Source organism: Saccostrea cucullata, unplaced genomic scaffold (genome assembly GCF_032062105.1).
Source record: "Saccostrea cucullata isolate Sc308-1 unplaced genomic scaffold, CSIRO_AGI_Scuc_v1 ctg1466, whole genome shotgun sequence".
Taxonomy (NCBI): Eukaryota; Metazoa; Mollusca; class Bivalvia; order Ostreida; family Ostreidae; genus Saccostrea; species Saccostrea cuccullata.
Genome location: NW_026939584.1, coordinates 29343 through 55339, shown reverse-complemented (window position 1 = coordinate 55339; position 25997 = coordinate 29343). Strand labels below are relative to the sequence as shown.

The following is a 25997-nucleotide window of genomic DNA, read 5'->3' as shown; positions in this document are numbered from 1 at the left end:
CTAAGTACTGCTTAAACTGTGGACTGCTAAGGAAAACTGCCTACGGAGAGAAGAAGGCTAGTAAACGGACTAAGAACTGCTCAAGCACTGAACTGTTAAGGTTAAAAAACTGCTTAAGAACTGCTTTCCACTTTGACTTGGGTGAATTGTTTATTGACGAAATGCTTTGAAATTTAAAACATAGTCATGCATTAGGAAATCCTAAAATATGATATATCATGAAATCATGTGCATGCACATGTGCTGCAATCTGATTGGCTGAAACTTTATATGGCTTTATATCTCCTTTGTTTTTTGACGAAATGTTTGGAATTTTAAAATATAGTCATTCATTTAGATATCCTTCAATACGATAAAGATAAAAATTTATGAAATCACGCGCATGCATGTGTGCTGCAATCTGATTGGCTTAAACTTTAAATAGCTATAACTCCCGTGGTTTTCAACCAAACAGAATGGGATTTGGAACATAGATAGATATATTAAACCTCTACAAGAAAATATGGTCATCATGCACATGAATACTCGTGCGTGTATGTGCGCTGTAATTCGATTGGCTGAAACTTTAAAAAGCTATAACTCCCATGTTTTTCAACCAAACAGGGTGCCATTTAGAACATAGAAGGATGTATAATAGACTTCTACAAGAAGATATGGTCACCATACTCATGTATGCACGTGCACGCACGTGAAATGAGTTAAATCAAAAATACACTTGAATGAGCGTATTTTTAAATACTTTTGGATTAAATACTATAATATTTAGTATATTAAAATGTATAGATTGTGTAGACAAGATGATATGGTCATTACACGCATGCATTCACATGTGCACGCGTGCAATGCTAAAATTTGAATGAACTTGGCGTTGTTAAAGTATCAAATGCATAGATTTTGTCCTATTTAATGAAACTTACAGGGAATATGGCACCAAAGGGTCTAAGTTGGGGAGCGTTTGGGGAACATCGATCTGTAACGATCCCCGTTACAATTAGCACTAGATATGAATAATATGCATTATGGTGTGAATTCATTAAAATCAAAACAAGAATTTAGATATGATACTTACAGAGTTATGATTCATCAGTGGAAATCTTTTCCCCATCAACAAGGGGATAATCTAGGTTGATCAGCCAACAGCATACTTGGAATATCTTTGTAATGAAGTTGACCATTGTTAGGGGGATTACTCCTTCTAAAACGTGAAAGTTCTTCACACGCCCAATGCTTCTTTCAACATGGATCCGTAGTTGAGCAATCTCCTGGGTCTTGAAGACTTCGATCATCAGTCGAAAACTGGTTAGAAGTGCCTAGAATACAATATCAAGAATTTTTTTTAAGCTAGTTACCATGCAATGTTTTCCTGATTTATCTAAAAAAAAAAATATAAACAAAAAACAAACAAATATATGCTGAGTTGATCAACTGGGAGGGGGTGATTAAAATAAGATATGGGATTAGGGTAAATCTAAGATTTCATTTACAACTTAGCGCTCTATTTAATACCTCGGAATGGTGGAATGTTTAAGGAACATTGTCTTTTTTCAAGTAAGTCAGCTATGGTGAATCCTTTGTCTGCCATTTAACTGTCATTTGGCTTAAGAAGCGGAAGTAGGCCACATTCCTCAGTTAGCTGACGGTCTGAAGTTTTTCCTGGCCATGCATCAGAAACAAAAGTGATTACTCCAGATGGACTTATACCGACTCGGAATTTAACAGTGGTATGATGCTTGTAGTTAGAAAATGTAAGGCTTTGGTTTATAAGGCTACTTGGTGATTGAATGAAGAGTTCTGTACAGTCAATAATCACTCTGGTTGATGGATACATAGAGTCCAACTTTCAACCTCATAAGGACTGCAAATAATTGATCAATTGGATGTAAGCAAGATGATGATATTCTCACTCTGTCTGTAGTTGACGTCTGTCCCTCCCCTCTCCAATATGTCATCCGTGAACATTTACTTGAAAGGTAACTTTAACCAGTGAAATTGCAGAATTAACATTCAAATTCTCACATCTGCAAAGCTAACTTAAATTATTGGAATATTTAAAATCCAAAAATTTAAGCAGTCAATTACAACTGAAATATAATTTAATTGTTGCATAAAAAAATAGTACACTACCTCTGAAAAAAGGTGAATCAGTTTTTGATCCATGAAAGTAATTATGTTCAATGTTTATTATATTCCTAACTTGTATAAAGATTCATATGTGAAAATAATATTAGTTGAGAAAAAGATGTCAAAACTTACTTGTACAGCCACAAGAAGATTGTAAACGAAGGTAGACCAGTGTAAAAACGTGTCATGCCATCATCATCTTTAATGCGCTCAGCAGACCAGTTGTGTTTTCGTAGGTCCTCTCGGAGTCTTCTTTAAGTCTCTTTAAGGTTCCTGTTTTCTTGCAGGAGGGGGTCATCTTCACACTGTACACCTTTAAATGTTTCATATCATCAATAATTCAATTATAGCAAGAAGAATGAAAAAAAAATGTACATTTTTCAAAATTAATTTACTGAAAATTTTATATTGATACTGAAATTGACATACTGGTACGTATCTTGATAAAGATGTATATTGCAAATAAAATCTACTGTAACAGTTTACACAGGCAAAAGTGGTTCGCATGAACTTCATATGAAATTTGCATGAATATCGTGCAAATTCTTCGCATGAAAAGGAGACGAAAAGAACCACACATGATATTCGCATGAAAATATCATTCGATTTTGACATGAAATTCGCACGAATATCATGTGAATAAAAATTTGCATGAAATTCTTATGAATATTTTTGCTGCTTTCTTTACAGATTTTCATATGAATTTCATGCGAATTTCATGTAAATATCATGATAAATTCATATCAAATCCATGTGATGTAATTTATATATTTTTCCTAGTATATTGGACTTTCAATTCTTTTAATCCATTTGATGGAAAGTATTAGGAAATTCTAATACTTAGATCTGTATATGAATTTGTACAACTAATCATCAACGTTTCACTGTTACTGTATTCAAAAAAATGCAATAAGTACAATCTCAAAACCTGATCCAGCAAATGACTTAATGAGCTTTATCTAAGTCTTTGAAACTGCTTAAATTTAACACATGCAGATTTTGAGGAAGCACCACTATGATTATCCAAGTTATTCTTTTGATGAACAAACAACTGGAAACATTCTGTTTCTTAATCTTCTTTATTGAATGCTTCAATTCTTTTTAACATTCTCTGCTCAAGGGCCACCCATCTGTCTGGAGATTGTTTCATCTGCAAGAGAAAATATTGTAATGAATACTGGGTACCGGTAAATGAAATACAGTCATGAATTTTTTACAACTGCATTTCCAAAGTCAATATTTCCCTACTAATATCAAGATAACATAAAATATGAACAAAAGTATAGATATAGCAATCTCATATCACCCCTAAGTTCAATTTGGTAAAAGGTTGAATTTATATTGCCTACATTGTAAATAATCTTTAAAAAATTAAAAAACATACATCATAAATTATAATGATTTCAAAATCATACATCATAAATCATAATTAAAAGTATAATTATAATGTTTCTTAAGTATAAAATTATTGACAAAAAATGAAAATAATTTTCCTGCAAATGACTTTAAACTTAAAAACAATCTTGTGTCAGGTATCAATTAAACCTTGAGATAATTGTCTCTGTTTCATTGACCTATATCTGATGATGCAATTTGTATCTGTTGCAAGGGAATTTCAAAGCAAAATTTACCTACCATTGCATCATTCTATGTTCCTTCTGAACACACGCCAGAAATCTGTGGCTGTGGTAGCTGGATTTTTTCCTGAACAATTTGAGTCCATCAGCGAAAGATCTCTGTAAATCAAAGAATAGAAATAAATCTAAAAATATTATTAGGACTAGTCATGAATTTTATATCTTCAAAGTTCAACTTTTTAAAGGAACAAGCTTGAATCTGTTTTACTATTTAAACCGTCATGGAAATATTATGCACTAATTTTGCCTCTGTTATCAAAGATTGATGGATTTATATTGTTTTTGTGCTGTAATGTCAATTTTTCTGTCTTAATATGTTCCTTTAAACACAATACTTATGAGTGGGTTAGGGGCTATGGCTTCATATTTCACAGGTGTATTTCATGTAACAAGAACTTTATCGGGGTACTATAAAATTTGACCTCTTGACCTTGATATTAGGGTTTGATCCACTTTTACAAAAAAAATCCCTAAACTTTAACCTAGACTAATAATTTTGAACAGTTAGTGCTATCAATCTGATACTTAACATTATTTTGTAATCATTGTGACAAGACCATTCAATAAGTTTTTTAACCTTAAAATTGGTCTTGACCTAAGAGTTTGACCCACTTTTAAAAAATATAATCTAGGCCATAACTTTTTAACAGTTAATACTAAAATTCTCATATTTCACTGGTTCAAGTAAACGAATTACTTATTTTAAGTAATTTTTAAGTAAAAAAGTTTGTCACCATAGCAATCATGATAAGTAATTTATAATATTTATTAGTAATATTATGTAATATTATATTGTAGTTATAGATAAGAAACAGTGACGAGTAAATAATTTACTTAAAATAAGTAAATAAAAAGAATTACTTAGTATTTGAATAAACAGCTTTTTGGGTTATTCCGAACTGGTCTTGAGTTGACATTTAAAATATGTAAGTAAACAAATTATTTATCTTGTATTTAATTTAATTGATACTCCTCTGATAAAGAGAATCTGACATATGGTATTGTTTGACGTACAGTCAGATAAATCAGAATTTTGATAACAAGGACCTTTCTATAGTTATCTTATTATATTCAATATTACCGTAAAGATGTTGATGTCTAGTTTCAATTCCTTATATTTTCATTAATTATTTTTAATAGTTTACCTAAAACATTTATACTAGGTCACTTTAAAGGATGTAAGTTGGGATATTTATATCTCTTAACGAATAAGACATTTAATTGTAACAAAAATTTCAGACGCAGAACTGTTTAGAAACATTTGATTAATATTTTGTTTTATTAAAAAATATTTTCAAGGGCGATAATGGAAATCCAAGTAAATTATTTTACTTAAAATTACTTAAATTAAATTTTTGAATGAATTCTAATATACTTTAAGTAATTAATTTACTTACAATAAGGAATCTTAAGTAATTCGTGAATTACTTAGAAATCCTTAGTAATACTCAATCATAGTCAGTAATCAACAATTATCTTAAGTAATCAGATTACTTAAAATAAGTAAAATAAAATTACTAAGCAATTTTTTATTTTGAGTGTAGGCATATATAAAGGCGTAAACATAGGATAAAATAATATATGTATGCATAAGTGTATTAATGCTGAGTACCTAGGAGCAGAAAAAGATGACTGTCAAAGAATTACTGCATTTTTTATATGTCTTCTATAACATCAGAACCTATTACTGGGTACCCAGGGGCAAAGTAATGTACAATTTTGGAAATGAAACTCTTTAATACTCATTATAAGTATATACTTTAAATGTACTTAGTTTGTTTGCATTCTATCAAGAAGCAATTTTACCATGCAAAATTTGGTTGATAATGGTTCAGTCGGTAATGGATAATTTGTTACTGATGGGACACACAACAACTGATGAAAAGAGAAGCAATAGGTCTAAAAACAAATAACAATAAATTGACACTTGCATCCCTCAAGTGTCCATATTAATGAAATTAAATTTCAATCCTTACCAATGCATAAGAGTCACCTTGAAGTTGGTCTTCTCCTCTGAATCGGTCATTCGAATGGTGATAACCAGAAATTGCCGAGAAGTCAGGTATACCCCTGCAGTCGAGCCTTTATTTGCATTTACTCCACATTCTTCTCTTGTGTCACTAGCTGAAATGTATCATATTATTGAGAATCTCACTAATTTAAGAATTTTTTATAAGCTGGTATTTTTACAATTGTACTTTTTTTTTTAAATGCATTTAAAGTTTCAATCAACAATGCATGAAATCAAAATGAAAAATTTTAAAACAAATTTTGACCAAAAACAGGATATGTTTGTGAAACACTGATACTCCCGTATGACAACATAGCAAAGATTAAATTTTTCTCAAATGCAAATTTAATTAATAGGTACCAAAAGTAGGATATTCTCACTGGAAAGCAATTGTGAAATTTGAAAGCAGGCCATTATTAAAGTTTTTTTTCAATAAGTACAAAAATCTCCAAGGTCAAGTCCTAAAGGCTAAGTTACTAATTGGTATCCAATGAAGGGTCTTGCCACATAGAATTACTTATGTAGAGTATGGAAGCCCTAGCCCTTACCTTTCAGAAGTTATGGCCAAAGTTAATTTTCTTTTAAAAGTAGGTCAAACTCCATGGTCAAGGTCAAAGGGTCAAAGTTCTTGTTATCAAATAAAAGGTCTTGTCACAAGAATTAAATATGTAAAATATGAAAGCACTAGCCCTAACCCTTTGAAAGTTATGGTCAAAGCTTGTTTTTTAAAGTAGGTCAAAGGTCAAGGTCAAAGGATCAAAGTACTTGGTATCCAATGAAGGGTCTTCTCACAAGGATAACATATGTGAAGTATGAAAAGCCATATCCCTTACCGTTCAAAAGTTATGACCAAGGTTCAAGTTTTGCACAGGTACAGAAATCTACAAGGTCAAAGGGTCAAGGTTGTTGGTATCCAGTGAAAGGTCTTTCAATAAAAAATACACATGTGAAGTTTAAATATCCTGGTGTCTATACTGTTCAAAAGATATGGCCAAAGTAAAAGTGTAAAATTATCATGTAAAAGTGAGTCAAACTCCAAGGTCACGAGGTCAAATTTGGTAGTATCCAAAGAAAGGTCTTGTCACAAGGAATACACATGTGAAATATGAAAGTCATGGCTCCAATAAGTCAAAAGTTATGGGCAAGGTTAAAGTTTTTGAGGACAAACAGACAGACAGAGAGACAGACAGACAGACAGACGGACACGAGAAAAACTATATACCCCGAAGCTTTGTTTACAGGGGCATAAAAAGGGCTAACTTTAGCTTCTGGCTTAGATGAGAAAAATTCAATGAAATATTCCCAGCTTAGTCATAATTGGTCACAAGATTAAATTCTATAAAGCCGGAAGGTTTTCTATGTAAAACTTTGATTGGCCATTCTAGACCCGTCCTTCCCCTGGGGGTCATGATTTGAATAAAATTGAATCTACACTACCTGAGGATGCTTCTCTGTAAGATTCATCTTTCCTGGCACAGTGGTTCTTGAGAAGAAGATTTTTAAATCATACCATCAAATTTTCATTTGAACTAACTTGAATCCCATTCACCTAAAGATACTTTGTGCCAAGTGTGGTTGAATTTGGCCCACTGGTTCTTGAGAAGAAGTCGAAAGTCTGAAAAGTTAATGACAACGACGACAGACAGACAATGGACAAACTTTGATCAGAAAAGCTCACTTGAGCCTTCGGCTCAGCCTGTACGAAATGTTCCGCCCGGAATGTAGGGGGAATAGAGGCGTACTTGGAGAGGGAATTCCGGACGTCAGTTTGTTTCTCTCTATATAAGGTGTTACACAGAGGCTCCGGGCGTAAACCAAGCGGAAGCCAAGCGGAAACTGGCAGGAATTTTGAGGCGGAATATGCAAATGAGTTACGCCTGGAAAAATAAATGACACCCGGAAAAAGATTCCGCCTGGAAACTAAAATGACCCCTGTATCAAAATTCCGCCTAGAATTATATAATACTTTGTGACCTAAAAACCTATATATTAGCCATATTAACCAAGAAAACATTTAGGTTATGATGTACCTTGTTAAAGCTAAAATTTTAGCTTTTTGAACTGCAAGAAAATGTAATGACAAGGCATTTACATAGTATAGAAATATAATCTATAAGACTTTTTTTGTGTAAAGAACTCCATCATGATCGAATATCTAAGGATTATACACAAACTTTTTACAATACCCGTACATTTTACCACTTCAATATAATCATGATCTTGAAACAAGTTACTTAAATTAATACAGTTGTACATTATTACTCAGTACTTTACAGTTGGAGACTGCCTCTATCTGTTATTTATCTCAGAATGTGTGCAAGGAAACTCAAATATCTAAAGTAATTTTAGGGTTAACATGTTATATAACTATAATTATACATAATCTTAATCAAATTTACCCAAATATGTACCAGCTATTAATAATCACACCTACCAGCAGATACTGTGTCATCCAGAAGAAGTGTAAAAGCCTCAACATTGAAATATCTGCATTTCCTATTTCACTCACACTTAAAACTCCCTCCCTTCTTGATCAAATTCAAACTTAACTTCCTATCTGAAATGACCCTTCATTGATAATTAAAATTGACCAATCAGAGGCTTTTACTTATCCTGAAAGTTCCAGGCGTAAGTTTGGTTTTTGTTTTCCTGCCATTTTACGCCTGGAAAATCTGAACTTGCAAACTGACACCCGGATATTAGAAATTACGCCTGGAAAACATCTCTTCTACTGAGGCGTAACTTTTCGAAAACTCCGTCTCCTGCTCAAGTACGCCCAGAATTTGCAAACTCCTGCTCAATTCCGCCAATATTCCACCCAAATTCCAGGCGGAATCCGCCTTTCAAATTCGTACAGGTGGTGAGCTAACAAAAAATACTATAAAATACTTACATGTACTTTTGACAAATTGGGAAAATTTAGGAGTTAGGACTACTCTGGTACTTGAAATCTGATCCTTGTGATGACAAGTAACTGTGCCTATACAGAGAAACTAAAAAATGTCAGGTACTGTATAGGTTCAATAACATTTAGTTCATTAATTCTTTGTCACTTTATTTAAATTAAAAACATGTATTCTATAAATTAATGAAGATTATATACATGTTTTTACATTAAAGAAATGCAAGATAAGCAAATATAAGCTGAATGGTTAAGGTTTTGCTACATGTATACATGTAATAACAAAATTGTTATACACGTAATAACAAAATTGTTATTGATTGTTATACACCTAATAACAAACAATGTATACCACAGGCTCTGCAAAAATGTTTCTCTCTTAGATTTTTTTCTTACCTGCTTACATGTATCATATTTATAATCTTTGAGAAGCTATCAGTGTGGTATAATGGAGTGCCGTGCATAGATCTGCTTATAACCAGCAAATTATACCTGTGAGTATAGAATACAACATTTCATAAATATTTTCGAATTAATAAATATCTTGTAAATATATGTACAGTACGACTCATTTTAGGGGAGTGACTAGGACTTTCTGTCTTGCATTCCAGATGTAAGTAAGCCTCTTTATATCTGCATGCATACATTTTGGAATGCACATGCACAGGTACTTGTGGACAGGACAGTGGGGTATTTTTTTTTTGTTGAGAGGTGGAATCATTTTTTCCAAAGGGGGGGGGGGTATTATAATATACATTTACTTGCATGTAGTTAAATAACTCAATAGGATACCAGGTGGGGTATGGTTTTCAAAGGAGGAGGTTGATATAAAACTAGGAAAAAATATTTGTATGGATTACCAGACTGAAAAGTTTTTGAAAAAGAAAGGAAAATATTGATCTCAGAACCTGAGAATCCTATCCTACAACATTAGCTTTTCACTGAACATTTTCTTTGGTAATAACACAAAGAAACAAAAATTTGGAACTTAATTCTTTTTTTTTTCAAATCCAAAAGGGAGGGTTGCAATTTACCACCGTAGTTATAATAATCTTAAGCCCTCACCGGGTACGTAGGACATTAATTTTTATCATTTTAATGATAGAACATCAACATTCTATCTACACCCCCCCCGAAAGCTACGTGTGTTATTTGATTGCTGCAGTTTAATTTTATATACTAGATCCCAACGCAACAGGAATTAAAAACACATTAAAACATTAGGCCTATCAATAGGCCAATAATATTGTAAGAAAAGCAGTGAACCTTTACTAGGCCCATCTTTCATTTTCAACACATAACGTTATGCGTTACCATAGATAATCCCGTACGAAACAGTCCGGGCGGCTTAGACACGGCACATGCAGGCACGGATTCCGTCTCCTGAAACCCGTGCTTTACTCCTATGTAGAGCATTTATGGAAAGCCGTGCCTAAAAGTGGTCGAGGCACAGACACGGCACGGGATATTGGCCGAATTATTTAAATGAGATCACACGGTTTTACAAAACCTGTGTCAGAAAGCCGTGCTTGTTTCCATATATGGACTCACGGATTCTGTAAACCCGTGTCTGAAACCCATGTCCTTTTCCATATATGGAGACCCGTGTCAAAAAAGCCGTGCCTTATACCATATAAGGAGTCACGGGATCTGTGCATTTGTCTAGATCTAGGTCATGGCCTTTAGAGAAAGTCCTGATGTAACTGTGAATGCCAAAATAGTGACTGAAACCAGCGCAAACTAACTTCATATTGCTTTACATTTAATATGCTAAGTTTTAGAATTTCAAAATCTTATATGAATGTGTACATTTACTTTCTGTTAAAGATTAACTTTATCAGTTAAAATTCATGCTAGTTTTTAATTAAGATTTTAATGATAATGTACAATATTCAATTCAATTGTAATTTAATCTAGTAGCAGTATAAGTAATTTGCACAATCTGAGAAAGAATTTACCGGTAGTATAAATAAAACTTTCACTCTAAAGCGCGCACAGTGATGTCACAATGTAGTGAAAGTCCAACTAAAGTCATTCAAATAAGCCACAGGCGCTTGACGTTTTTAACCTTTCTCTTTATAAATAAAAAAAAATCCCTACTATTACCGGTAGTATAAATAAAACTTTCACTCTATAGCGCGCACAGTGATGTCACATTAGTGAAAGTCCTACTAAAGTCATTCAAATAAGCCACAGGCGCTTGACGTTTTTAACCTTTCTCTTTATAAATAAAAAAAATCCCTACTAAAATATTATAGTAGGGATTTTTTTTATTTATAAAGAGAAAGGTTAAAAACGTCAAGCGCCTGTGAAATAAGCCTTAACTATTTCATCGTGTTCATTGTCAACATTGCAGTACAAGAAGATCATGAAAATTGAAAAATTGACTAATTTATAGATTACACTTACTGCATTTAGTTGAAAAGTGAAGAAATTATCCCAGACTGACATAAATACAATTCCAACTGACATCTATTGGTTAAATTTCCTTTAAAAAGAGCAAAAAAACACACTGACTTAGCTCATGACCAAGAATCCCTCCAATTTAATATTCAAATAAAGGAAGTAATGATTGAGCATGCTCAGTAAAAAGCCGTGAGATGTACATAAATAGTTTGAAGCAAAACCTGCCTCAGTTAAAAACCGTCTCCCTGGGACACGGAGTCCGTGTCTCCTCACGGGTTTCTGTGAGTGAGGATTCCTCACTTTCAGACACGGAAGCCGTGTCCGTGTCTTGGACATGCAGAACCCGTGCGGCTTTTTAAAAACCCGTGCGGATTCCGTGTCTTAGCCGTGCCCAAGCCGTGCCTATTCCGCCTCAAACTTTCGTACGGGATGTAAGATCCACTTGAATCTCATATCTGTTATTAAGCTGTCAACAAATATTCCCAAATAAAGTTATAACATCCGTCTGATATAAAAAGAAGATGAGAATCTTACAAACTTACAGAAAATATGGAGTTGAAAACATTCTGCTCTTTCTTTCTTTCAGATTCTTTCTGCTTTCTAAGTCGCATGATGACGTAATTTGTGACGTACAGCATTCCATAAAAGAACTAGCTTTGGTTCCATAAAGTAAATTTTTATCACTTAGTCATCTGCGTTCGTCTTTGAAGTTGCGATGCATTTTTAAGATAAAAATTTGAACGACTAATATTACAAAGATTAAGGTATTTCCCGATTCTTGGATGAATACGAAACCGATTAGCCAGGATCTACTTGCACTTCCTGTTACAGAAAAAACAATCCGAGTCAGCATATAGGGAAAAGAGTACCAATTAATTTCCCATAGAACTCTATACAAACCTTATTCCCTCCAAGTAATTTACTAGTTCCCGTTCAAACAAATCTCTGGTATCATTTGAAAGTTCGTTCTAAGCACTTATTAAAAACACGGAAAAAAATATACCGTGCCGTGGCGTTTATAGGTCAAATTTACAGTTATTTAGAACTTACAGAGATCGGCAGTAAATGACACACTGCCAAAAATATCAACCCCCACTCCTACAATCTCCCCTGGTATTTCTAGAATTTTTGTAATATTCCCACATTCCATCATTTATTTCAAACATTAATATTTTTACTTTAAAATGAAAATATTTACATACCTGAATTCAGCCAATCAGGTAAAGCCTACCAATTCATTACTCTGCTTCATCTTGTTCAACCAGGAAATGATGTCAAAATCTGGGTCTTTGGTACTCTTTTTCCTATACTTACATTTTTACCTATCCCAGAATCAGTCAATTTTGTAATTTTCAAAGACCTTATACTTACCAATATACATGTATGAAATTTGAGGCCTGTCACTTCAGTGTCTTGGAATCTGTGACCATCTTAATGAATGACCCCTCCCTGCTGCAGGCACTTGGTCCAAAGAGTGAAAAACTTTCATTCCTGTGATGAAATCTGGATACAGCTGTCACTGTAATGAATAAAATATTTATAAAATAACATGATTTTGTTTTTTGATGTTAATAAAATGATATAAAGTCATAATTGTGTCACTTTTTTCATAGGGGTGGATTCTACCTAGAATAAGGAAAAAAAGTCCAAAATTTGATAAATCATAGCTAATTAATTAAGCAAAATTAAAAGGTTTTAAAAAGACTGATATAGAATATTTTTATGCTTATGCAAAGTAAATTGTTTGAGACTCTGATATACTAAATGATTCTTATCTAACCCCTCCTGTTGCTTAAGTATATATAAAAAAGTTTCCCCACCCCCCAGTGAAAGACACTTAGAGAAATAGCAGGTGCCCCCTATTAAATTTGTTTACATTTAATACAGACAAGAGAAAATTAATACTTTTGATAACAAATTAAAGTGCAGTATCTGATAGTCTTATACAGTACAACTAGAATCTACATAATTGAATTTCATGCTTTAAAAAGGGAAATTAAGATTAATTTGTAAAAAAATCAAGAAATGCAATAATTGACTTAAAACCCCAAAATGAACACCACAATAAGAGGCCGGAAAGTTAATAAATAGAAAATTTACCTGCAATGTACAGAAATCTGTCCAACAAAATATATCCGGTGGGTAGCAAGTCTCCATCTTCTTCTTATATGGAGAAAATGCCCCCGCTGATCAGATACCAAGCTCTCCCGGGTCCAAGGAAACTGAAAGATGAAAGTCCTGTATAGTGTTTAAATAAAAATGAATCAATAAAGTAAGTCAAATTAAGCATAAATCATAAAGAAAACAGCAATATTTTTCAAGTTTCCTGAAAAATTACCAAATAACATATCTTCTACATGGCTGAATGTTTAAAAAATTGATCCATCAAGGGTAGAATACAATTACATGTAAATATTGGAAAAGTCAAATGTGATTCATGCAGTAATGCCATTCCAATAATACAAGAAAAAAAAATCAGAAGCCTAAGGTTACAATAATTAAGATTTTATCATGTTAAAATTCTACATATTTGGTAAGCTAGTCTAAGGAAGTAACTGTAAGTACAAAAACTTGAAAGCAGTAGAAAATGAGTTACAGAGAGTCGCCCTGAGGAAACTACAAAGAGCAAAAAAAGGAAAAACACAGACCTTTGTGTAGCTACAACATAGAAACAACAAAGCTACAAACAGATCCCCCCGCAGTCCAAGGGAGGCAATCCAGAGGATAACATACACTGTACACTACCAACATGATACGTCAAGACATAAAATGTCCTCCTTTCAGATGAAAACCACGAAAGACACTTTTAAGGGCCGAATAAATTATTCGAAAAGATACCAAACGTGCAAACGTATAAGAAACTAAATAAAAATTAACACCAGGCCACCATCCAACACTTCCAAATGTACACATATATAGCAATTCATATAAATACACAATTACATGTACATGTAAAATACATACATAAATTTATGAATACATACAAACACCTAAAATTGATCAACCTGATACACAGGGGCTGACAATTAGATTTTTCAGGCACTTGCCCACGGGCAAGTGCATGGTCAAATTTCACTTGCCCTACTTCAATTTTTACTTGCCCCACCAACACTCTATATTCATCATGATCATTAATTTGTCTCCAAATTAAAAAAGATTTCAGCCTAGGATTGTTATTTTGAATATTGGCGACATTTAAAACCATCTGCCATTAAGAACTACGTACCATACAATCTGTTGAATGAATGTATGCTGTTTTACGTCCCGTTCCAGAATAATACATGTACTTTCTTTTATAAAGAGACGTAAATTGCTATCATATTTCAGCTATAGCCATGATATCTGCTATTTGTTTAAAATAAGTTTCGGGCCTTTTTTTTCTTCTTATCTCATACCTCGTATGCTTTGACAGTTTTGTACTGAGTTTTTCACTAACATTCTAGTATATTTACATTCAGTATAATTTTCCTTATCAAATCCATTAGAAATCCACGACGTTCAAATTTCTATAACACACGCGAAACCTTGTCACCGCGAGTTAGAATACACAGTAGGAACTATATGCATTTTCAATACTCTAGAAACATCAAAATGTAAAATATTTATTTCAATTTAATGAAAAACTACAACCCTGAAAAATTAACGCAGAAATCAACGAATTGTGCGTTAAGAATTAATTCGTCACTTTTTTAATCGCAATTTTTGTTTGCTTAATTTAACTTTGCAACGTCACTTAACGTCATCTGACGTCACAAACGGCTTTTACGTCTATTAACCACGTTAGTTTTGAAGGGCGCTAAATTCACATTAAATGTTGACGAAATAAGCAATTATGAAGAAGGAAAATTAGAGAATGTAAATATAACCATTGAATTCATATTTTTAGCTGTCTTCGGTCCTATAACACCCCTGGCCGTGCCCACAAATTATAATACCGCGCGTTAGCGCGGTATTATTCAATTTGTCGGCACGGCCAGGTGTGTTATAGGACCGAAGACAGCCAAAAATATGAATTCAATGCTTAAATGGACGATGTCGATCGTTTTCTGACTCATAACTGTCAAAACTTTCTTCATTGCCTATTAAAAATTCACTTGCCCACCTCCAAAATTCACTAGCCCCGGGCGTCGGGCAATGGGATTTGTCAGAGCCTGTGATACATTTTCTTAACTAACCTTTCTCCTCTGACCATGTCAACTACACATTGTTTTACCAATTTCCATCCTCTGCCCCCCCCCCCCCCCCCACACACACACACACACACCTCTACAAAAGACCCATGTAAGCCAATGACGAAAACTTGTCTGCGTTTTCAAAAGTTTATTAAAGAAATTAATAATTTTCTTCGTGATCGTATAGTTTTTTTGAATTAATCTGAAATATGTTCAGAATAGACCAATACACTTTTGATACAACTGTTCAAAGGATCCGTCCAATATAAAAAGAATTTAAGACTGAACTCCAAATATTAAATAAATAAAAGTCCAAAAGAATGATTCCCAGAATAATAAAAAGCCAAAGAAGTGTGATAGTTCGAGAACAAAACCGGGAATACTCTTTTCTGACTAAAACAGGGTATTTTGTGCTCAGTGGGTATCCATGGTCCCAGATATAACAAGAATAGATATGGGTTACCCCATATCCAAAGATATTCGACTGTTAGATTTAAAATGTTTAACAGTGTTTATAATGACGTTAATAAAAAAACTGCACTGTCTAATTATGGAACTGTTACATAAATTTCGTGATTCCATAGCATTACGGTCACCCAGTCTCCTAACAAACAGTACACATAGGCCTACATGTACCTGTGTCCGCAAGACCAATTTTAGCCTTGGTCTACACACGTGCAATGGAGCTGTCACACGCATCCACCGAGCTCGGAGAAACACGTTTTGTTTTGCCGAGAAGTTACGGCGTCAGACAAAACTTTTCTTTTCTTAATTAGATCATATAAAAAAGAATTCTGATTATAATAAAAATTATACAATCCCTGTTGAACTATATATAGTTTGTTCTAACATTTTCATCTGCAACAACTTGTGTTTAAAATGGCCGGGTAGGGAAAATCAGGCCCGGGTCGGAAAATTCTTAACTGAAAACATGGAAAACCTTTTTTGTTTTGAAAATAACGGAAAATTAATATACTAATGTATTTGTTGCAGAAATTACTTACATTATTCAAGTTCTATATATAATGGTAAATGCTGAACTTCAACACGAACCCGAATCTCCAACCCAGTTCTCGTTTTGCCACACATACCCTACAGTTAACAAAATGTACACGCGAGCAAGCCAGGGATTGAAAATAGATTAATTTTTTCTTTAAGAACAAATTGTATGATAATTAACGGGCTATAAACATGTACTTAATACAATTGTTGATATAGTATTATCAATTCATCGGTGAAAAGATATGAATCGAAGAATGACCTAATTATTCTCTGTTATCAAACATGTAAAAAAAAAAGGCTGAGGAGGGAGCGAGCGTAGGAATATTGATATTTTTTATTTGCATTTCGGGGGGAAAGTGATTTTCTAATGATATTTTGACATTATTTTTGATATCTTTAACGTATGACATACACAACTAAATACTCTTATCATGAACAATAATGTTGTATCTACTTATCATGATGGAATTATTTTGGTCGAACCAATATGTGTGAACTGCCGCTGAAAACAATTATATATCTTGAAAAGATATTATGCATTGATCTAATATATGATAATATATTTCATTGGCTAATTCACCATCACTAACCACCTACGCTTTGTCCGTAGGTCTGTCCGTTGACCTATGAACCCCAACATGGCACCACCCTCGAATATAGGTACAGTGTGTAAATACATGTTACTAATATTTATGGACTCAGTCCTCATCTCTGCACCACAGGAGTTCTAGCCTTAAGCTCTTTTACTTACTTACTTCAAAGTTCCCAATTTTATTGTTCTTAGTCAAAACTCTTAATGATACCATTGTATTTCCGTTCAAATTTTATTACTTACTATCGATGGGCTTGATTGGTCTATTCGGATCAATTTCATTACAAAATGATCTAACAAATTATAGTGTATTTGGACAACACCATAATCCAATTTGTTTTGACAAGATAATAATTGTTTACAAAATAGAGTCCTCTTTCCAATTATAAAGTCACCGAATTTGCGTCACTAATAATATACATTTTGATTTAATAAACCTTTATCTCATTTCATTTTAACTGCTAAAAACTAAAAATGATTATGTTATTAATATTGTCTAAGTTTAAAATGTTCACACAATATGTCTCTGCTAAACCCTATAGGTTTACATTCGTCCCCACACACTAAGAAATTTCCCTGTCCAGTGGAAATTTCTCCGTTAGATCCGGAACATAATTTTAAACTTTGTCACAGTTTATTTCGTTCACAAGGTAAGAAGTAATCCCGCGGCACTGTTTAGTTTTTATTAAAAAAAATCCACAATCTTCGAAGATAATAGTCACGATGTCTTTATTGTTAATTGCATACGTAAGTCGCACAGCATAGGAAATTCGCGGACGTCTTCTTCTTGTTTCCGAATCAAAGTCCAATATATACGGTTATATTGATTATATAAGTCCAATATATGTGTCCACTTTATGTCCACCTAACAACTCTACGTGGATATATGGTTTTACTACTGTTCACTACTGGAACCTTCACTACTCCTCGCTAAACTTGTTCGCTTTGGAATCAATGTTCTCATTCCATACTTAGGTATAGATCAAAACTTAGTTATATTCCACAATAATATACGTAACATAAGTTATCGTGTTACTCTTCAAGGTCATTCAGCTGATACAGTCCTTGTGATTTAGTAGATGACGGAGTGTAATTATCACCACTCCAGGCGGTATTATCGCCCTTCAAATTAGAAGCCATCAGTTCGTGTACCCTGTGCTCCTTGGTTTATTCTTGACTCCCATTAAGATCCCATCCTTTTGGTATATCTCACTGATATTGTTTAATTTCCTTAAATTCCTCCATAGGTACTTCCATGTCAGTACCCTTTTCATCATCCACTGTATTTGTGCCTTCTAGATTAGTCTCAACAGGTAGTGTAGACAAAAAACTCTTTCTACCAAGTATCTTAGATGACCACTTATTTTAAAAACTTAGATAAAGAATAAACAAAATCAAAAGATAAATTGAAGCAAGACTTTTTAACCTATTTTTCCGTAGGCAAAGACACAACAATACATTATTGAAAGACAGTTAGTTGTTTAAAGATTTTGAAAAGGTAATTTCTAAATACAGTGAAAACTGTATAGTCCGACACCTGAATAATCTGAAACACTATAGATTCCGACATTAAATTTCTTTCCCATTATAGTATTTTCCTTGATTTTAACACTGTGCAATCCGGCGTACTGTCTATTCCGACACAAAATTTATTTCCCAGCGCATGTCGGATTAGACAGGTTTCACTGTATCTTCTAATTATTGCTAAAATAGTCCGTTAAATTAAATTTTTTTTCAAAGTGAATTCTTTTATAAATGAAATAAAAAAAATCAATGCTGAAAATATTTCAACGGTACTCTCCTTATCATAAAATAGTGGTAATGACACTAAGCGTTTTGATTTTGTTATTGATAAATATGATCCCCCATTCAATAAAATAAATCTTTACGTTGGATGATATTTTAACCATTCCCCATAATTGTTACGGTATGTAATTCAAAGAAGTTGTTTATACCCAAATATTGTTATAACAAATACATGATCAACTTCCAGTAAGGTTGTGCAAGACTATATAATGGAAACAAATGAAGTTTTCAGATACTGTGTGAAAATTAGTAGCTGTTTTTGAGTATTTACAAGTAGCTGTCAAAGATCAAAAGGTGGTTGCACTTCTGAAGAAGAGAGATGTCCAAAGGCAACTATTTAACTTTTCTCAAGCCCATGTTTTATCAATTTTACATTTTACATATTCGAGGATATTTTCAAACTCTTTGCACAGTTTGTTTAATAATCAGCAATTTAACCTGAATGACTTACACTTGAAGTAATTTCCCCACTATCCTTATAAGTTGGTTTGCAGCAATACTATTTTCTCGTAATGCATTCTCACTATACACCCTATTTTCACGGGATTTTCTAGGTTTTATCTTAGGCTTATAACTATGATCCATACTTTGCGAACACTCTTTATTTATTTCTTTTACCTGTTTCCTTGGTTTTACAGGTGGTTTCATACAATTATTACAGAAGCCTCTTTTCAACTTGTGGTTATTACATTTAAGATTTACACCGTCAATTTCCATTTCTTGTTCATATTCAATTAACTGTTCTGGTGAATCACTCATAGTTTGATCTATGTCTAACCTATACTCTTCATTTCCAGAATCCGAATTAGAGTATTGATAGTTGTTATCAATAGTAGAGTCAGAATCGTATTCCATTTCAGTCTGTACATCATGGTTATTTAAGTTAGGTGTTACTGGTTGATCATAAATAACCTCGTTTGAATTTTCATTATTATCTGTTTCACGATTGTTGAAAGCACGAGCACGAATCCTTCTCCTTAACTCTTGTAACGGAATATCGTCTTCATCGGAAGAATTTTCACGTTCGACACGTTTTCTATTTACAAGTCTTTGTAATACAGGCAATTCTTCTTCTTGTTCAGAACTCTCTCTATCAGACTCATTTTCTGGGGGTACTACATACTGCGTTTGTCTTAAGACGCGTTCCCCTGAATTTCGTGGTATTTCCCATTCATTTATTCGGGCATGATGAAGGTGCCTGGCATGAGCTTTAGTGGTGGTATTGTTTAATTGATTTTTAACAACAAAGCTAACAGGACCTGTCTGATCAATGATGCGGTAATAGGGTATCCATCTTTTGTCTAGCTTACCAGTTCTACGATTATTTTTCAAATAAACAGGGTCACCGATTTGAAATGTTTCTTCTTTACTCCCTTTATCGGCCTGTACCTTCTGTTTATGTTTTGCTTCTTTCAAATTTCTGTAAACATTTACAAATGCCTTATGCTGCTGTTGAATTGCAACTTTGTATTGATCCTCCCCCAAATACCTCCTTCTGGGTTTCAATATAGTATCTAATGGTAAAACGACATCCCTGTTATACAATAGATAAAAAGGAGAGTATTTAGTTGATTCATTGGTATGGAACCTAATGGCTGCTAGCGTTTGATTAAGATAAAGATCCCAAGTTTGCATATCTTCTTGAACCTTCTTAGCCATTACATCATGCAATGTACGATGAAATCTTTCTACCTTCCCGTTACCCTGGGGATTGTAATAAGAAGTAGTGATATGATGGATATTCATTTCTTTGAGTGTATCTGCTACTGCCTTATTAACATTTTCAGTACCATTGTCCGTTAAAAGCTGAAAGGGCACCCATATCTTGGAAAGATCTCATCCAAAATTATATGTACTACAGTATAATTTGTCCATACCGGCTACCGCCGGTTCCATAAAATTTGGCCGGTTTAGACAGAATCCGGAGTGCAGGAAAAATGCAGGAAAATATCAATTTTGAAAATTTCGTTGTTTATTTACAAGTACATCATATACATAATATAAAATGTAATTATATGAAGGAATCAATCAATATTTTGGAGTCTGGAAACTATAAAATAGTCTCATATGACTCTGTATTTTCTTGGTTTGAAAGTCGGGTGAAATGTTACCTAAATCAAAATATTCAGGCACGCATAATATAGGCCTACTATATATCAAACGGACTGGGTTTCGCTTGTCAAAGAGCTCATTCAATGTAAAAACAGTAATGCACAGTTATTCACGATTTCTTAATTATTGGATTGAACTTTTAATTTTTATGTAAAAAATTACGTCTTCCCCCACAGTGCTATGGCGCCATTTTGAAATGCGTTCGATTTTCGATCCCGATTTATATTTTGATCACTTACATATATTTTTTTTTGTATTTATGTTATAATGTGGTAAAAGGAGTTAAAACAAAATAAATCTTTTTAAAATTGTAAATCAATCATATACTAGTAATATTTTTTTTTCAATCGGGCTGTGTCACCGCCGCATTTCACTGAGTTCGTCTCATGGCACTGCTAATGTAAACACAGATTATCACATCCACCACGAAAGGTGTTAATTGCTTTGAAGTAACTCAGGTGTGGCCGGATTAGAGGAAATAATTACCGTAAATTATGAGCAGTTGGGACCGGTATGGCCGTTCGGAATACAGAATAGACAGTATCCGGAGTACACAGAATTTTTTCTAATGAATTTGTTAAAGAAGTGCATGGGACTAAAATTTATGGACGGAATGAACAAAAATCCGGAGTACTCAGAGTCCGGATTAGACAAATTTTACTGTATATTGTCTGCGGACTTATCTGAGACACAAAATGCTTCTGGCCACCCCGAATAAATATCAACCAATGAAACGATGTACTTGTTTCCAGACATGGTAGTCGGATATGGACCTGACAAATCAAGCGCTATTTTTGCAAAAGGATAAGGTGGAATTTGGGTCTCATGCACAGGAGGTTGACTTTTTCTAGCACTCCTAGTCTGACAAATTACACATTGTTCTATATAACTGATTAATTTTTTATATAGATTTGGAATATAGTACTTTTGTCTTATCGCATCATAAGTTTTGTCAACAGCCATATGCCCTAAATTGTCATGATACTGTTTTAGAGTAAGTTCTTCTAACTCTGCTGGGATAAATAATCTCAACTTTGGTGACTCTGAATCCCCATCTGACAAATAATAAAGTACTCCATCAATTTCTATAAATTTATTTTCTTCCATTTGAGTAGCTCTTCCCCTTCTAAACTTTTCCCTCAATTTCATTATCTGCTCGTCTGAATTTTGTAACTGTTTAATATCAATACCCTCTGGTAATTCTAAAAATGGTTTTACCAAATCGTCAGGTACCGAAAATTCACAACTAGCAAATTTCTTGGGTTCAATTCTGTTAGAATTAATCACATTGAGTTCAAAAGCATTGTCATGTACATCCGGTTCATTGTTTTCATAATTTTCCTCCTCATTTTCTTTACTAATTACAGACGAAAGCCTGGAAAGTAAATCTGCGCAACAATTAAATCTACCCTCAATGTATTCTACTTTACAATTGTAACCCGCTACACTTAATGCCCAAAGTTGAATCTTTTTATTTCGCATGGGGGCATCTAATATGTACTTTAATGGTTTGTGGTCAGTTTTTATAGTAAAAGTAGCGTTATGCAAATAATGATCTAATTTTTGTAACGCGTAATGAATGGCAAACGCCTCTTTCTCTATTGTGGACCACCTAGTCTGAGTACTACTGAGTTTATGTGATAGGTAATATATTGGTTTTTCCTCCCCCTCATCAGTTTGCTGGGTAAGACACGCCCCAATACAATTATCACTAGCATCAGTGTAAAGTACATACGGTTTATTTACATCCGGGTATGCCAATAAAGGTACAACAGTTAAACTTTATTTAAGAAAATCAAATGCAATTTGACATCGTTCGTCCCAATTAAACCTTGCATATTTTCTTGTCAGATCTATGAGAGGTTCCGCTATTTTTGAAAAATTGGGAATAAACCTTCGGTAATAACTGCACATGCCAATAAACCCTCTGACTTCCCTAACCGTAGTTGGTGCTGGTAATGTTCTAATGGCCATTATTTTCTTTTCATCAGGTTTAACCCCCTCCGGGCCTATAACAAAACCTAAGTACTCTGTCTCTTCCTGGAAAAATTTGCATTTCTTTAACTTTAATTTAAGACCATGCTGCCGAATTCTCCGAAAAATCTCCTCTATATGGGCTTGATGTTCTTCAGGTGTTTACGAAAAAATAAGAACATCGTCGAGAAAGGCAGTGGCAAATTTTTCGCATCCTTGTAGAACAATATTCATATAAGTTCTTGAAATACTGCGGGCGCATTACTTAAACCAAAAGGCATTCTGTTAAAATGAAATAAACCTTTATGACAAGCAAACGCAGTTTTTTCTTTACTTTCTCCATCTAATTGAACTTGCCAATATCCGCTTTTAAGATCTAATGTAGTAAAATGTTTAGATTTATCCAATAAACTTAGGATATCATCTATTAGCGGAAGTAGATAGGATGCTGGTCTTACGATTTTATTCAATGACCGAAAATCAACACACATTCTTTGTGTTCCGTCTTTCTTTCCAACTACTACCAAAGGAAAAGACCAAGGCGATTGTGATCTTTGTATGATCTTTGCATCAAGCATTTCATCGATGGCCTTATCAATAATTTGTCTCTTATTAAGGGGAGTTCTGTACGGTCTGTTTTTAATTGGGGGGTGATCACCAGTTTCTATTTTCATTGTTACAGTTTTAGTGTGCCCTAACTCACTATCCTTTTTAGCAAACAAATCTTTATTTCTTTGTACAATTTGCGTCGAATAGAATTTATATTTCTCGGGCGCATCTACTTTACTTAAATCTAGACTGTTGTTTATTATCTCCCCCGCTGTTTTAATTGCATTTATCTCGCTCTTGTCAACAGATCGAACTGTACCTACAGCGCTTCCAGGCACCTTGCGCGTGTTTCTTATTTCACCCACTGATTCTTTTAAAATTAAACCGGGTTCCTCGTTTAGACAATCGTGTAAATTTTTAATCTCTATCAACCCTCCATATTTTCTCGGGAAGGCGGAGTTTAATTTTCCATAACACACAACTGCCGTTTGCGGTTTTTATTAAAACCTTCTTATTTACTCTCACCAAAGATGATATATGGAGATCTTCTTCCAATTTTACATATGTTTTTCCGACTCTCAAACACCCTAAATCAAAATATATTCTGACCCCATTTGCTTTTAACCAATCGCGTCCTAAAATGACACAACGATTGAGTCCCTCGGTGACATAGAATTTATGATTCATGCGTAACCCATTCATAGAAAATGCTAAGTCTACTCTACCTATCACCGAGAGTGATTCACCATTTGCAGCTTGTAAATATGGTTTTTCTTTCCTATTTAAAGTTGGTTTGTACAATAGATAATTATACGTACATTTTTCTACTAATAAGTGACACCTCAGCCCCGGTGTCTACTAATGCTCTATATCTCACTTTCCCCAATTTCATAATACAAGAACTAGGATTTCCAGTTAAACAAATCTTATATACATTTTTTCTACCACAATTTTTATTTCCCTCTCCATCGGCTTCAACATGAAGAGAGTGTCTTAGTTTTCCTGATGGCCTGGGTTTCTTTTTGAAAAGTAATAGTTGGGCCTGCGCCTGAACGACCTATCAAAACGGCCAGAATATCTCTGAGGACAATATCTGCTAATATGACCATAATTTTCACAATTCCAACACTGCAAATTGTAATCCCCTTTGTATGCTGTTTTTGAAATTTCATTTACGCCTGTTCTATTTCTTTGATTTCCAATATTTTTTCTGTTTGTACTTATTCGTGCATGACAGAATTGTGCCCTGTGCCCTACCTTACCACATCTGTGACAACGCTGATTGTGAAAGTGATCTACTTCCATGGGCTTAATTTCGCGAGAAGAGACTTTTGGAAAATTTGTATCTTCAAACAAATTTGAAATTGGTTTATTTATCAAAGGCTCATGGAAAGAGGATTCATAAAATGTGTCACTTGTCCTTAATGCCAACCGTTTGCGCAAATTTTGTTCATGCATTGCCATTTGAACCGCGTTTTCCAAAGTTTTAGGATTTCCCCTTAACAATTTCATTCTAACAAAATCAAACAACAAACCATCACAAATTAAAATATGTCTACCAACTGATTTTGAACAATTTGATTTTCTAAATTTTCTGGTGAATATGCATCTTCCGCTACCTGTAAAAGCCTTTCGGCAAATACTTGCATACTCTCACTGGAAGTTTGTCTCATTTTTCTTATAATTGCCAATGCGTGTTGAGGGTCAGTAATTTCTGCAAATCGACTTTTTAAAAAATGTTTTAAATCATTCCAAATAGGTAATTCACCCGAAACTTCAATTTCTGCCAAATATCTCTTAACAAAGTCCCCCCCAGACCCTTTACATGTTACATACGCGATTTTCGGAATATCTTCACTTGCCATGTTCGACATTTTGGCGTACTTCTCTATATCTTTAATCCATTGCTTGAATTTTACAGGATCCCCCTCAAATTAGGTAATGACCTGATTAATGGGCACCGAAATAGCTGCGGTTAATGATTTAACCTGGTTCAAAATGGAATTCATCCATTGTTTTATATTTCTATCATCATCTTCATTATTTTTTCCCCCATAAGGAAAGTACCCTGAATTCTCTTGTGTTTTATTTTCTTCGTCCAAACTTTTTGAATTTAACATTTCAGTTTCTGCCATGCGCTGTGATAATTCGTCCAAAGCTTTATCAAGCTGTTCTCGATGTGTTGGCGCCTTTGCCATTTTAGAAATTTCTTTTTAATTTAGAATTTTAATGTTTATTTTAATAAATTAACAACTTATTTCTTTTGTGGTCATCTAAAAAGTTAAGTATCAAGAGAAATTGTCTCACCTTTACGTCTCTAATCTTCAGAACTTCGCAGAATCCTGGTCAACGAGCACCAAATTGACTTGTACGATGTAAGCCAATGATGAAAACTTGTCTGCGTTTTCAAAAGTTTATTAAATTAATCCAATTTACAATAATTATTCTCCGTGATCGTATAGTTTTTAGAAATATTCTGAAATATGATCAGAAAAGACCAATACACTTTTTATACAACTGTTCAAAGGATCCGTCCAAAATAAGAAGAATTTAAGACTGAACTCCAAATATTAAATAAATAAAAGTCCAAAAGAATGATTCCCAGAATAATAAAAAGCCAAAGAAGTGTGATAGTTCGAGAACAAAACCGGGAATACTCTTTTCTGACTAAAACAGGGTATTTTGTGCTCAGTGGGTATCCATGGTCCCAGAT

The 25997-nt window shown here is 33.7% G+C and overlaps 2 long non-coding RNA genes across 4 annotated transcripts; both read right to left on the bottom strand.

Annotated features, from left to right (window-relative positions):
- Positions 1 to 3187: 3187 nt before the first annotated feature.
- Positions 3188 to 11749, bottom strand: LOC134253359 (uncharacterized). Of its 3 annotated transcripts, none has more exons than XR_009989116.1 (5): positions 11620 to 11749; positions 9068 to 9163; positions 8663 to 8749; positions 5735 to 5882; positions 3188 to 3271 (listed from the first exon to the last, which is right to left on the bottom strand). It is a non-coding gene; the product is annotated as an uncharacterized LOC134253359 (long non-coding RNA). The 3 variants fall into 3 exon arrangements; XR_009989115.1 differs by lacking the exon at positions 3188 to 3271 and adding an exon at positions 3759 to 3857; XR_009989117.1 differs by lacking the exon at positions 3188 to 3271 and adding an exon at positions 3782 to 3857 and having other exon boundaries at positions 5752 to 5882.
- A 424-nt stretch (positions 11750 to 12173) lies between these two features.
- LOC134253361 (uncharacterized) lies at positions 12174 to 15312 on the bottom strand. The gene is made up of 3 exons (XR_009989118.1): positions 15253 to 15312; positions 13178 to 13299; positions 12174 to 12596 (listed from the first exon to the last, which is right to left on the bottom strand). It is a non-coding gene; the product is annotated as an uncharacterized LOC134253361 (long non-coding RNA).
- Positions 15313 to 25997: the final 10685 nt, after the last annotated feature.